This window comes from Miscanthus floridulus, chromosome 7 (assembly GCF_019320115.1).
Source record: "Miscanthus floridulus cultivar M001 chromosome 7, ASM1932011v1, whole genome shotgun sequence".
Lineage (NCBI taxonomy): Eukaryota > Viridiplantae > Streptophyta > Magnoliopsida > Poales > Poaceae > Miscanthus > Miscanthus floridulus.
The window spans coordinates 38,230,109-38,244,357 of record NC_089586.1 but is presented as its reverse complement, the minus strand read 5'-3'; positions in this window follow the sequence as shown (position 1 = coordinate 38,244,357).

Below are 14,249 nucleotides of genomic sequence, written 5' to 3'. Positions count from 1 at the left end.
ACTGCCTTGTATCCCTGCATAATTTTCAGTATTCTATGGTCAATAGTCACGGTACTGACAGGCTCAAATTGGAAATGAACGGCGCTGCAGGTTTCAAAGTGAGCAGGTGAAGCCATATAGATTCCGCTAATTGAGCATATCGATATATGGGACCTCAGGACTCAAGCCAGGATTACAGTGTGTGTCTATATACCACCAGAGTGGAAGGAACCACAACGAATGCTCGGACGGGGGAGCACTTTTGGCCAGGTGAAAGAGGACTCAGAGCCGTTTTCTATGCTCCGAGGTGAAGATGTGATTTGAGACTCTGGCTTTGGTGCTGGTGCAGATTGAATAGGAGTCGCACCATAAATGACTTTAATCTTGTGGGAAAATACATCCATGAGGCCCTACTCAAGTCAAGTTTGGCAGGGTTTTTTTTTATGACTCTGGCTCCTCTAAAGAAGCCGGAATCATGGGTTTCTAGTTCATTTTTGGAAGAGAAAAACAGCTCCTAATATATAATATTTCTTAGGAGCTAGAACCATTTAGCGAACAGAAACCCTCCCAGACAAGGTCTTGGTACCCATAAAATGCTGGTCTCTAGGCCTACGGTACTGTGAGCGTGTCTACATTGTGTGCATGTATAAGAACACGAAAAAGCGAGTCAATCAGAAGTTGGTCCTACCACTAACAAGCATTTTGTCAAACAACACAAATACATTTTGTGCATGTATAAGAACCATGCCATCTACTTCGATTATCCAAATTGGCAAGAATTTGAGCTTCTAGCGACAATTTACTTGCAGCAAGTAGTTCGTGAATTGCAAACCGTAAGCTGTATAGGACATCATTACAAGTTACAACATCCAATATGACATTTTTGACTACTAGTAAGATATATGAAAGAAATGTTGATTTGATTGCAATATTTAAATAGTCAAGGAATCATTATCTTAAAAGTAGTCAAGGACATGCAGTATCAAAGCTCATAATTTGACTAGCGATTTCTGTGAAAGATGATAATTCGACTAGTAATTTCTATAAAAATGCTTCAATCAATTTTTTTTAAAATAACCTATTTTGGTAGCATTTTTTCATGAGGAAAATTATGTACTTCCATTTTTTTAATGTAAATCTAGAATCACCTTTTAGACCAGAGGGAACATTTAGGGGAAAATGGTGTCTCATATAATCTATGCATTAATAGGAATTTTGAGCTGATCGAACAATAAATTAAAGATAAACTTGTGAGTCAACAAGGAGCATAACAAAAGATGTACCAAACCAAGAGTAGGCATGAAAATTATGTCAACAGAGGTGGAGGTTCACGTTAATATGAGATATGAGAAGGAGGGGGGGGGGGGGGGGGGGGGGGGGGGGGTGGATAGTACACACAGATTTTCAACATTTGTGCCTAAATAACAAAAACATTTGAGGACGGGATAATGAGAAAAGCAGAGAGAGAAACACAACATTTGGACTTTCTCAGAACGAACAAACAACCGTTTGATGGGGAATTGGGGATAGGAAAACAGGAAGGAGCAAGCTGACGAACAAACACGACAAAAACGGTCAAGGAGGGCAGTTGGGGTACTTGGCAGACCGGAAGCGCCAGTTCCCTGGGGCCAACCCTTCCAAGTTTCCGTCCATCTCGAGGAATAGAATAGGATCTCCCTCTTTTTCTTACTACTCCTTCCCAGTCTTCTGTCCTTAGGACCGGCACACCCAGAAAGAAAACAAAACCGCGGCGACAAAAAAGAAGGGGAATCGAGTCCGGGCGCCAAACACTGGGCACAATTCCCCACCCATCCTCGCCAGCCACCCGTCTCCACTCCACTTCTGACTCCCCTTAGACGGTCTCCAACGGATCGGACCCAAAAACGACAGGCATATCATGCTTTGGCTACCGCACAGTGAAGGGGCACGGACCCAAAAAATGACTTCTTCCAACAGCCGACGCAAACGAGGAAAGCTCCCGTCGCCTCATCTTGCTGGAGCCGGACGCCGCTGGGGCCGAGCATCGCCGGAGCCGCGCCACCGAGCGCCGCCATCCGCGACCATCCGCGACCCCTTCCTCGGCCGGCGGCCCTACGGCGAGCGCGCCCCCTGGCGGCGGCCCTGGGCGAGCGCCCCCTCCCCCTCTTGCCATAGAGCACCTTGAGCGCGTACGTAGGGCCGCCCCGTCCCGCGGTGACGCACCATCCACACCATCCCGCCGGCGCCGCTGCCGACGCGGCGCACGCGCTCCAGCTCCGCGAGCGGGGGCGGCTGCTGCTGCTGCGCGGCGCCTGAAGCGGGGACGCCCGGCGGGGTGGGCCCTCGACGGAGGCAGGGACTGGTGGGAGAGGGAGCGGGACGGCGAGGGAGGTGGCGACCTCGCGCTGGGGCATGGGGAGGGTGAGATCCGGGCGGCGGCGCGCGCGGCTCGGCGTGCCGGGCTGCTGCTGGGTCGGCAGGCTGCCCAGACGCATGGTGTGGACGGGGTGGCGAGCGCCCCCTCCCCTTTTGCGTCGTCTCTCCTGGACGACGTTTTTTTGCGTTCTCGCCGGCGTCGGACGCAAAATGGGTTGCTGGTATGGGTGTTCGGTTGGAGCGTGATTTTGACATGCAAAGGTACTGTGCGCCACCGATTTTGCGTTTGAGTATTGCTATTGGAGACAGTCTTAGGCCTCGTTTAGTTTCAAAAAGTTTTTTCAAAAAGTGCTACAGGAGCATCACATCGAATCTTGCGATATGTGTATGGAGCATTAAATATAGACGAAAAACTAATTGCATAGTTTGGTTGAAAATCGCGAGACGAACGTTTTGAGCCTAATTAGTCCATGATTGAATACTAATTGCCAAATAAAAACAAAAGTGCTACAGTAGTCAGATTCTCAAATTTCACCCAACTAAACAAGGCCTTAATCACCCGCCTGCCCTGCCTCTTAATTAACGTAATCTACTCCACCCGCGCGCCTTAATTAAAACCCCACCCTACTAATAATAACCTAATCTCCTCACTAAGTCGCTAATCTACTCTACGCAGCGGTGCCGATTTTTTTAGTCTTTTTTGGAAAGTTTTTTTTCACAAATATGCCCCTAGAGGTATGCTTTCAAAATCTGGACCCTTAGCTCGGCGCCATCATTGGTGACGCCGAGCTTACACGTCTCAGCGCCATAGATTTTGGCGCCTAGGTCTTGGACTCAACTCAGACGTGGCGGTGACTTGGCAGACACCTTGACGCCGTAGATCTTGGCACCGAGCTTGGCGCCGTGGTTATTGGCACCCAGAACAGCGCCGAGGTGGTGTTTTAACCCAGTGCCCAACCTTCCTGCCCCGAGCCTTCTTCCTCTTCTTTCTCCTCCCTCTCGGGTTTTTTCTCTCCCCACTTCGCACTACCTCACGAATCGGCATATTGGATCTTGAAAACTTTGATTTGATCCATAGATCTTCAGTATATATTAGTCGGATTTTTTAACTTAAGAATCGTCATTACTTAGGGTTTCATGCAATTTTAATATTTATATTATACAACCATAGGATGCCAAGGCGTGAAAAAGCTACCAAACCAAGGTAACATCAGCGCACGTTGTTATGATATGGGTTTATTGTTGTGGATCAAATGGGAAACCCTAGCTGTAGGGTTTAATGTTAATTGCTTTCGGTTCTTAGAACGAAAATGGCTAAATTATAGTTATGGCCGAATGACCAAAAATGCCTTCGATCCATTGCCTCTGCCTAGTGGTGTTCTAGTTCCCATGTGCTTTTGCGGCGATCCTTGCAAGGTAGCCAAGTCCGATAAAGAGGACATGTATAGGCAGAGGTATTGGATGTGTTCCAATTTTGTGTTTGAGCCTATACTTCGTCAGTGCCGCATTAACAAGATGATGAGGAGTTGATGTTTGTGTCATATGACATCTTGCATGATTTTTTTATTTTGTAACAATTGCATTTTTTGCAGACCCCTCCACCACTCTATGATTTTGAGCAGTGGATCGACACTGAGATCAAGCCTGAAGACATGGAATGGATGCAGAACTGTTGCGGTGGGAGATAGAGGACAAGGAGATGATAGAGAAGAGACGCAGAGAGGAGGCTGCAAAAAAGAAGCACAAGAAAGAGGAGAAAAGGAGGCGTGTTGCTGCGTATAGGGAGAAGAAGCTTGAGCATGCACGCCGAGCAAAAGCAATGATGGAGGAGAATCCCGATGCCCTGAGGAAGGAAAAGTGGCCTCGTTGCACTCAGTAGTCTCCATACTTGCTAGTTCTATGGTTTATTCATGAACAATGTTGTCTACTGTTGGACTTTTTATTGTGTTGTCATGTAATGCACTTTAAGTATGGATATGCTTAGGTCATGTACTGCGTTATTTAGTTTGTCGGCACGTACTTCTAGTATTATTGTGTTGTTTAATGTGTTATAGTATTAGACTTTTCATTATGTAGTTGTTTTTATTATTTGTGGTCATAATATTTAGTTTAATATTGTGGACGTAGTGAAATGTGATCACGTGTTGTAAACAAAATCTAACAAAGTAGGGCATTATATAATTCAACACACAAAACACATGAAATAGCATGTGAGAACATGTACTGAACTAGGGTACAGAGGTCCTGAACTAAACCTAACATGCTTTAGGTAATTGAAACGAACAACAAGCACAAGAAATGGCATGTGAGAACATATACCAAATAAGGGTACATAGTTCTGTCGACTAAACCTAACATGCCTTAGATAATTAAACCAAATAACAAACACATGGATGTGCCATGTGACTAAGATAGGGTCGTCCCCCCCTTTCCTCTATATGACCCTTCAGACATTCCTAGTCCAACGAAACCGAATACTAGTTTGGTTTTTCTTTTGGTTAGCAATGTATCCTAGAACGCATATATATAGGCGGAGGCAGGTTTGCTAGCCGTTGTATTATGCTGTAAATGCTCATAGAAAGTCTACTCAGAATCACTAAAAAGCCTACATCGTAGAACACTGGAGAGCCTAGATTCCATGACTGAAAAGCCTATTCGATTTTAGACTTCAATCACTATTTCGAAGGACATTGAAAAGTCTATTCGACGGTGACATGACAAATCACTGTAAAGGCTATTTCCCCTAGATTTCATGACTGAAAAGCCTATTCGATTTTAGACTTCAATCACCATTTTGAACCAAAAAAACTAATGTCGCTGATTAATACGTATTTTAGGCAGAAAATTTCACCATAATCTCCCCTATTTTTTTATGCCATCCATACACAAATATGAGATGAATATTTAACCTCGATAAAACATGTACAAACATACAAATATATGCCACATTCATCTGAAACCATATACATGATCATATTAATAGTCCACACAGTCTATAATTATAGTCCATAATAGTTCATATTCGATAATAATAGTCCATACATTCCACAATAGTTCATAATGAAAGTCCACAAAGTCCATAATACTATATAATAACATCTACCACAAACCCTCACTGCCTCCTAGTCTTACCCTTACCCTTGTGACCAAGAGCGTCGGTACCTAGAGTGTAAGGGTCAGGTGGACGGCGCCGCCTAGTGCCTGAAGGCTATGTAGGCTCAGTCGAGGGAGCGTCCTGAAGCTAAGACGGGCCAAGCTCCTTGTTCCTCTGGTCCACCTCGTCGTCGTCCTCGTCCTCGTCCTCGTACACAATGCCTATGGACCCTATAGGTGCTTGGCTAGATGAACCTAAGCCTCCTCTACCTGTGGAAGGAACGTGCATGTCTTGCGTCATGGCTGTCCTGCAACCACAACGAGCAGCCACACTGTGTAGTCGACGTGATAGTCTCTATTGTACAAAATAATGTTAATGGAAAGAATTTAACGTATTAATAATATATTTCAAAGAATATAATGAATCTTACGTCTAGGAAGCTACGCGTGTCGTCGTCCCTGACTCTCGGACGAAAGCGCTTAATGTCTTTAACCGAGTATTTAAGGGTATTGCCCTGCAACCAAGTTCACAGTAAGATTAGGGTGGACATTGAAAAATGAGGACGCTACTAATCTAGTACGGAGTACTAGTTAATTCCTGATCAGTTCCTCAACTCCATCTGTTGTACTGAATTATAAGGATGCTACGACTCGAAGGTGCCACTAACTAAAATAGAGACCTCAAACGCAGAATGTATTGGTATGCAACTTAACATAGACAAATAAGGCAATTGATTTACCACTCTGTTCAAGATTGGTCCTGCCTCCACCTGTCTTCCTATACGAGTAGTTTGGTCATACGCCATGTCTTCATCGTCGGAGGACTCAATGTCGGCATAGTCATCTTCTGTCCATTGTAGCCTCAGCCTGCAACATATCGCACGTTGGTACCAAGCTTGGTAGCCCCTGTACTCATGGTTCATGTGTGGCTCGTTGTTCTCATCCACGTTGTTATGCAACAGCTCCCATTATTCAATGTAGTACTAGTGGTGCTTCTCCCAATAAAAAATCTTCATGTTCTTCTAACGATCCAACCTGCACGTCATGTAAGATGTTAGTTTCTGGCAGGTATAAAATTGGAATGATGGCGCCTAAGTGAAAGGTCCTAATGGCTAGAGGAGGGTGAATAGCCTAATAAAAAATTCTACAACAACACTTAGCAAACCGGTTAGACAATTATGAGGCGAAGCAAGTGTTGCGCTAGCCTACTAAAATTGCAAGCCACCTACCACAATTCTAGTTTATATAATTTCTATCCACACAATAGCTAAGTCACTACACTAAGTTAGTGTGCTCTCAAAGACTAGCTAAAGAGCCACACTAACCAAACTAACAAGCTCTCACAACTAGCTACACTAAAGAGCTTGACAACTAGTTTGCGGTAATGTAAAGAGAGTAAGCAATTTGTTTATACCGCCGTGTCGAGGAAGGAGCCAATCAATCACAAGAATGAATCCCAATGAAGACCAATCACCTTGGAATCAAATGATGAACACAATGATTTTTTACCGAGGTTCACTTGCTTGCCGGCAAGCTACTCCTTGTTGTGGCGATTCACTCACTTGGAGGTTCACGCGCTAATTGGCATCACATGCCAAACCCTCAATAGGGTGCTGCATGTAACACCCTCGGTGTTACGTTGTACTGCTTTGTTAAAACATCACATGAGCATCACATTTATGTGCATATGTGTATAACATGAATTATAAATCAATGTTCGGCATTTGAAACATTTATAGGAAACAAGAAAGCGAATGTTATGTTTCGTGTCACATAACGTTGTTTAGCATTCTAATCAAATTCTTGTCAAAACAAAAATGTTATAAAATGTTTTGCGAACGGCGATAAAACATGTGCGGTCGTGGGCAAGGATAGTTAGCTAGTACATCCAGTAGGTCGAAATTGGGATTCGACGCGAAACCATTTGCAGTTAAGTCATTCCACGTAGGTTTGAAAGAAGGTCGACGAAGCCACCTTTGGCAATATTTGTAGAGTGATCGGCTTAGGAAATGGTACGATATCTTGACTCCGAATGACAGCCCAACGTACCCTCTTGTGCATCGCACAGTTGGTTTGGCTTTTGGAGCATCGTGTACAAGTTTTCAGGCTGCTTTAAAAAGCATGCACGGCATATGACTTAGCTCTGGGCACGGTCACCACTTGGCCTGGCACGCTGCTGGCTTGCCAGCGCACTGCCGCGCCGGCCACGTCCATTGCCGCACCAGTCGTGTCCCACTGCCGCGCCTGTGCACGCACATGGCCTTTGCGCTGCGTGCTAAGGCCGCCTGCCACCGCTGCTGCTCGTCTATCACCGTGAGCTGACCACGACCACTACCATTGCTCGGCTTGGCGCTGCTGCTGGTTCGCCCATCGCGTGCGCGCTGAAGCGCCGTTGCATCCTCACTGATGCCGTGTTGCACCGCACGCACAAGCTGGCTGCTGTTGCCTTGGCTGCTTGCTGCCCTCGCCGGCGCGCGGGTCATCTCGCCGGCTGACGCGCTGCACCCAGGACGCCGACCGAGCTCTGCCGTGCCATGTCCTGCCCTGCTTTGGCCGGAGGCGCACCGGGTCCCACGCTACACGCCGCCAGTGGCCACGCACGATACTGCTCCATTGACTCCCCTTGGCTGCTCACGTGGAGGATGACAGCCTGCTCCGCCATCCCTTCCACATCGCATTGCACTGTCCCCTTTGTCTGGTGCTACCCGCTGTGATGCCGTGCCGAGCCTCATCGGCTTATAGCCATGGCCGTGCGGACAGTCGCCTAGGGCACGTCCCGCTGTCCCCCATCATGGTGTGTGTTGGCTTGTTGCATTGACATCCGCAGCCGGATCGAGCCAAGCCACGCCAGGACCCCCCTGCCTCCACTATCTCCATGGCCACCGGGGCGGCTCTTTCTAATTCACCATGGCAACAGTGCCTTGTTTCAAATTGAGCACGTCTTTGACTCCGCTAGGTAGCCTACAGTCCTACCGACCCCACATCGCCGCCTGTAGCTCTGTCCTGTACTCCAATTTTGAAATGCCATGCCATCAGGTCCATAAGACCAGGGTGGTCTACGCCGTCGGCTAACTGCACAACCAAGGCACCCCGGGGCGATTTAGTGCACCACTAGCCCAGCCTTACCCTCTTGAGCACCCTACGCACCTCGGTCATAGTGTTGCTGTAGTCCAGCCATCACCAACATGGCCGTGCCATCACCGAGCACCGTCACAGCGTCGGTGTGCACGCGGCCAGCTCTGCTCGGGCCATCTCCGGCCATACCATCAACGCGAAGGTATCCTTGGGTAGTCCCTTGAGCTCGCTAGCTTAGTTGCTTGATCCATCTTCATTGTCACTCACAGGAACGCACCCGCCATCACAGGAAGGGGACCACTGCCGGGGAGGGAGCTCGGGACAGCGCCTCTGCTCGCCGTGTCACCCCCAGTCACTGCACGTTGTCTTTAAGGTAACCATCGACCCCTTAGCTAGACCTTAGAGGCTCGGATGTCGCAGGCATGGCCGCCCGATGCCCGTGCCGTCACGCCAGTGCGCGCATGGGTGTCGGGGGATGTCGCCGCGGCGAAGAAGAAGAAAGGGGAGGGTGTGGTTATAAAGACGTAGACTAGGGGAATAGTGTCTTGGAGCTCGTTGTGAATACTGAATAGATTGAGGGCTTATTTGCGATTATGCCAGGTGCACGCGGTTCCACATTGGGCCACCGTTGTTGGGCGCGCGAAGTTCCACATTGGCATGCGCGTGCGGGAAAACGGCATGGGCCGAGCCAGCGTGAGTTGGGCCGAAGGGTAGGATTCGGTTTCCTTAATTCCAGTAAATAAGAAATGTTTATTTATTTTAGTTATGAACTGAACTTTGATAAATCATAGTAAATTGCGTAGTTGTCCAAAAATAATGAGACTAATTTTGTTAGGTTCGCAAAAATATCATCTACTAGATAGTTCAGTTGGATTTTAGTTAGCTATGGCGAGTATTGGGTGATAAATTCCAAACTAGAGAACGAATATTAGGTAGGTGAATAATTGTGGGAATATTTGTGGATAATTGGTGATGGATATAGCCACAAAACTTTTACAGTAGGTCCACCAAGTTGTTATGTGCTTGCTGTAAAATTTTATAGCCTTAGAATGGGATGTTAAATAAAATAGTTATTACTCTTGTTTTATCGTATCTCGATTAAATCGGTATTAGGAGTAAGAATACCTGTAGTTGATATAAGAATGTATGTTATGTTTCATACTTGTTAGTGGTGACAGTACATAGCTTAGCCTTAGTGGGCAGACCTCACTTAGTAGTTTAATAGATGTACTTTTGGGTTAAGAGTTGCTGTTGTCATATTATTAAACATTGCATCATCATTTCATGTAGATCACGAACTGGTAGACTTCGTGCCCATCGGCGAGCCAGAGTACAATGAGGTGATCGAGGAGTACGAGGTGGAGATCTTCACACAGGAGGAAGCCTAGGAGCATGTTGGTGCTGACCCTGCTGACCCGACGCCTGCCCAAGGCAAGCCCTGGTGCATAACCCCTATTTTAATGATCACTGAATATATATATGTGATGTGCATTTAAGTTACAGGTATTTTATGGAAACTACATGCATAAATATATCTACCCATGAGTCCTACTAGTGCAGGTCGAGTATCTACTATTCTCAGTATATCGGTAGCTTGAGTAACCTGCTGTTACTCGCAAATAGGTAATAAATATGAACACTCATGATAAAATGGTGGAAAGGAAATGGTGATCGGGTAGGGATATAGATTGGGTATTGGTGGGTGTAAGGGATTGTGTCCTGCGGCCAATAAGGCATGACTTGGTTACACTTTTTCCCTGTCCGTGTCGATTAAGGACCGGTCGTTGCATATGACTCTAGGCAAGTCATAGATTTATTGTCCCGAGCGCATACTTGGGTATGGGCGCAGGGAAGGCTTGTTGCTCTCTTGCCGCGGATCTAGCTCTTTCCGGACCGACTGATGGGAAGACGAAGTGGTGGAGGTCCCTGTACCACACTGAGTCCGGGACTCAGGATGTGGGGGCTTGGAGTCCAAGTTTGAACGGAGACCTGGACACCCGGGATAGGAGAGTGATGGGTTAGTCATGCTTGTGCCTGGGGTACAAGCGGGGCGTGTGTTTTCAGGGCACCCAGCTGGGCACATTGATTCATGAATCACCGGGAAATCTGGTATGGCTTGTCTATGGTTTAGCACTGTAGTAAGAACTGAAAGTGGAAAAGGAGAAGAAATAGAAATGATTGCTCAACTCTTGCTTGAAAATAGAATAGGTGCTTATATAGACTGGCTAGATGATAACTTACAATAATAATACATAAATAAGGACTCACTATTAGTATTGCTGAAAGCTCTAGTTTGGTTTTGGTGAATTGATGAAACCCTAAGTGCTAACCTAGTTTATCAAGTGATCATGACATAGGTAGCACACTTCAAGTAGAAGAAGCTAATGAAGATCATAGCATGACAATGGTGATGGCATGGCGATGATCAAGGGCTTAAACTTGAAATGAAGAAAGAGAAAAACAAAAAGCTCAAGGCAAAGGTATAAACCATAGGAGCTATTTTGTTTTGGTGATCAAGACACTTAGAGAGTGTGATCATATTTAGGTTTGATAGCCGTACTATTAAGAGGGGTGAAACTCGTATCGGAATGCGGTTATCAAAGTGCCACTAGATGCTCTAACTCATTGCATATGCATTTAGGATCTAATGGAGTGCTAACACCCTTGATAATATTTGTGAAAATATGCTAACACATGTGCACAAGGTGTGTGCAGGGTTGAGATGGGTTTGGGTCCTCGACGGGATTTGATGCTTTTGGGAAAATGAAATGCCTATTTTCTATTGCGCCGGATGCAAATTCTTGGTGGTTGGCACATTAGAGCAAGGGTGGAGAAGATAGAAGTGAGAACAGAGCTGATGCCAGCGTCGGTCTAGTGACCAGACGCTGAATCCAGAAGCATCGGACGCTAACTGCCTACATCCGGTCGTGTTGACTATCGGTACAGTGGCTAGGGTTTAGCATCGGACGCTGGCTGTGTCCGGTCGAGGTGGACCGAACGTGTCCGGTCGAGGAAAACCAGGTTTTGACCCTTACTATACTCGACCGAATGCTGAGGTTCTAGCGTCCGGTCAGTTTTAACCGGACGCATCCGGTGGAGGTCGGTACCTTACTGGAAATGACCGGACGCTGGGGGTTCAGTGTTCGGTCAGTTGAAGCTGCTGCGTCCAGTCAGTATGACCAGAGCGTTCGGTCAGAGCGCGTTTTGCCCAGTGAAGGGGTATAATGGCTCTATTTGATTGGGGCTCTATTTATAGCCCCATGGCCGGCTGTGGCTCAGATCTTTGGCCATTTTCATTGACATAGCAACCTTGTGAGCTAAGCCAAAGCCCTCCCACTCATCTACATCATTGATTCATCATCATAGTGAGATTGGGAGTGATCCAAGTGTATTGCTTGAGTGATTGCATCTAGAGGCACTTAGTGATCGTGTTTCGCTGCGGATTTCGCTTGTTACTCTTGGTGGTTGCCGCCACCTAGACGGCTTGGAGCAGTGAGGATCGTCGAGCGGAGGTGGTGATTGTCTCCGGCTCCGATCGTGGTGATTGTGAGGGGTTCTTGACCTTTCCCCGGCGGAGCGCCAAAAGGTACTCTAGTGGATTGCTCGTGGCTTGTGTGATCCTTATCTTGTGTTGGTTGTGCAGCACCCTATTGAGGGTTTGGTGTGTGAAGCCAATTAGCGCGTGAACCTCCAAGTGAGTGAATCGCCACAACGAGGACTAGCTTGCCGACAAGCAAGTGAACCTCAGTAAAAAATCATTGTGTTCATCATTGATTCCGAGGTGATTGGTCATCATTGTTATTCATCTTCGTGATTGATTGGTTCATTTATCTACACGGTGGTATAACCCTCTTGATCACTCTCTTTACTTTACCACAAACTAGTTGACAAGCTCTTTAGTGTAGCTAGTTGTGAGAGCTTGCATGCTTGGTTGGTGTGGCTCTTTAGTTAGCCTTTGAGAGCACACTAACATAGGATAGTGTCATTGCTCTTGTGTGAATTGACACTATCTAAACTAGAATTGAGGTAGGTGGCTTGCATTTTGAGTAGGCTAGCGCAACACTCGCTTCGCCTCATAATTGTCTAACCATTTGGTTAAGTGTTGTTGTAGAAATTTTTATTAGGCTATTCACCCCCCTCTAGCCATTAGGACCTTTCAATTGCTTTCTGCTAAAGAAAACCAGCACACCATAAAGCCTATCATATTCCTTGGAGTTGGGAAATTATTCTCACTAGTCGGATAAGTCTTGCGAGTACATTGTGTACTCAGGGTTTATTTACCCCTGTTGTAGGTGATGCTTGAAGAGTACCTTTGTGTGGAGGATCTTTCTAGTGGGCTCAGATGGATTCCTCGCCCCATTACCGCTAGATGTTATTTTTAAATTCCGTTGTTTATCATTCCGCACTCTGGTATTTGGTATTATAATAATGTACTTTTTTTAAGAAACTTAGATGTATGAAATGGACTGGTATTGTAACTCGTTCTCATTATGGGATCCTTAGAAAAAATGTGGATCTTTTAGGTTCTCCCTCGGGGTGTGCCCGACGGACACCGCTCGCTATAGCTTACTTTTGGGATGCTTAGTGTCTGGTGGAAGATGAGCGCCCCCGTAAGTATGCTATTTCAGGCGGTTCTGCCACACCGCACAACCAGCACAAGATGAGGATCACACAAGTCACGAGCAATCTACTAGAGTACCTTTTGGCTCTCCACCGAGGAAAGGTCAAGAACCCCTCACAATCACCACAATCGGAGCCGGAGACAATCATCAACCTCCGCTCAACGATCTTCGCTGCTCCAAGCTGTCTAGGTGGCGGCAACCACCAAGAGTAACAAGCGAATCCCGCAGCGAAACACGAACACCAAGTGCCTCTAGATGCAAACACTCAAGCAATGCACTTGGATTCTCTCCTAATCTCACAAAGATGATGAATCGATGATGGAGATGAGTGGGAAAGCTTTAACTAAGCTCACAAGGTTGCTATGTCAATGCAAATGGCCAAGAGAGTGAGCTTGAGCCGGCCATGGGTCTTAAATAGAAGGCCCCATGAAATAGAGCCATTGTACCCCTTCACTGGACACAACACGGGGTGACCGAACGCTGGACTATCTAGGGCGTCGGTGGCACCGTCGGACTATCCGCACTCAACGGGTGGACACTACGCCAGTGAAGTTCCTAACCCTTGCTCAAATGTGCCAACCACCAAGTGTATCACCTTATGCACACGTGTTAGCATATTTTCACAAATATTTTTAAGGGTGTTAGCACTCCACTAGATCCTAAATGCATATGCAATGAGTTAGAGTATCTAGTGGCACTTTGATAACCGCATTTTGATACGAGTTTCACCCCTCTTAATAGTACGGCTATCAAACCTAAATGTGATCACACTCTCTAAGTGTCTTAATCACCAAAATAAAATGGCTCCTATAATTTATACCTTTGCCTTGAGCCTTTTGTTTTTTCTCTTTCTTCTTTTCAAGTCTAAGCACTTGATCATCACCATGGCATCACCATCATCATGTCATGATCTTTATTTGCTTCACCACTTGGAATGTGCTACCTATCTCATGATCACTTGATAAACTAGGTTAGCACTTAGGGTTTCATCAATTCACCAAAACCAAACTAGAGCTTTCAATCTCCCCCTTTTTGGTAATTGATGACAACCCTTTCATAAAGATATGAATTGAAATTCAATTGAATCCATGTTGCTTATCCAAGCATATTTACCATGTGTAAAAG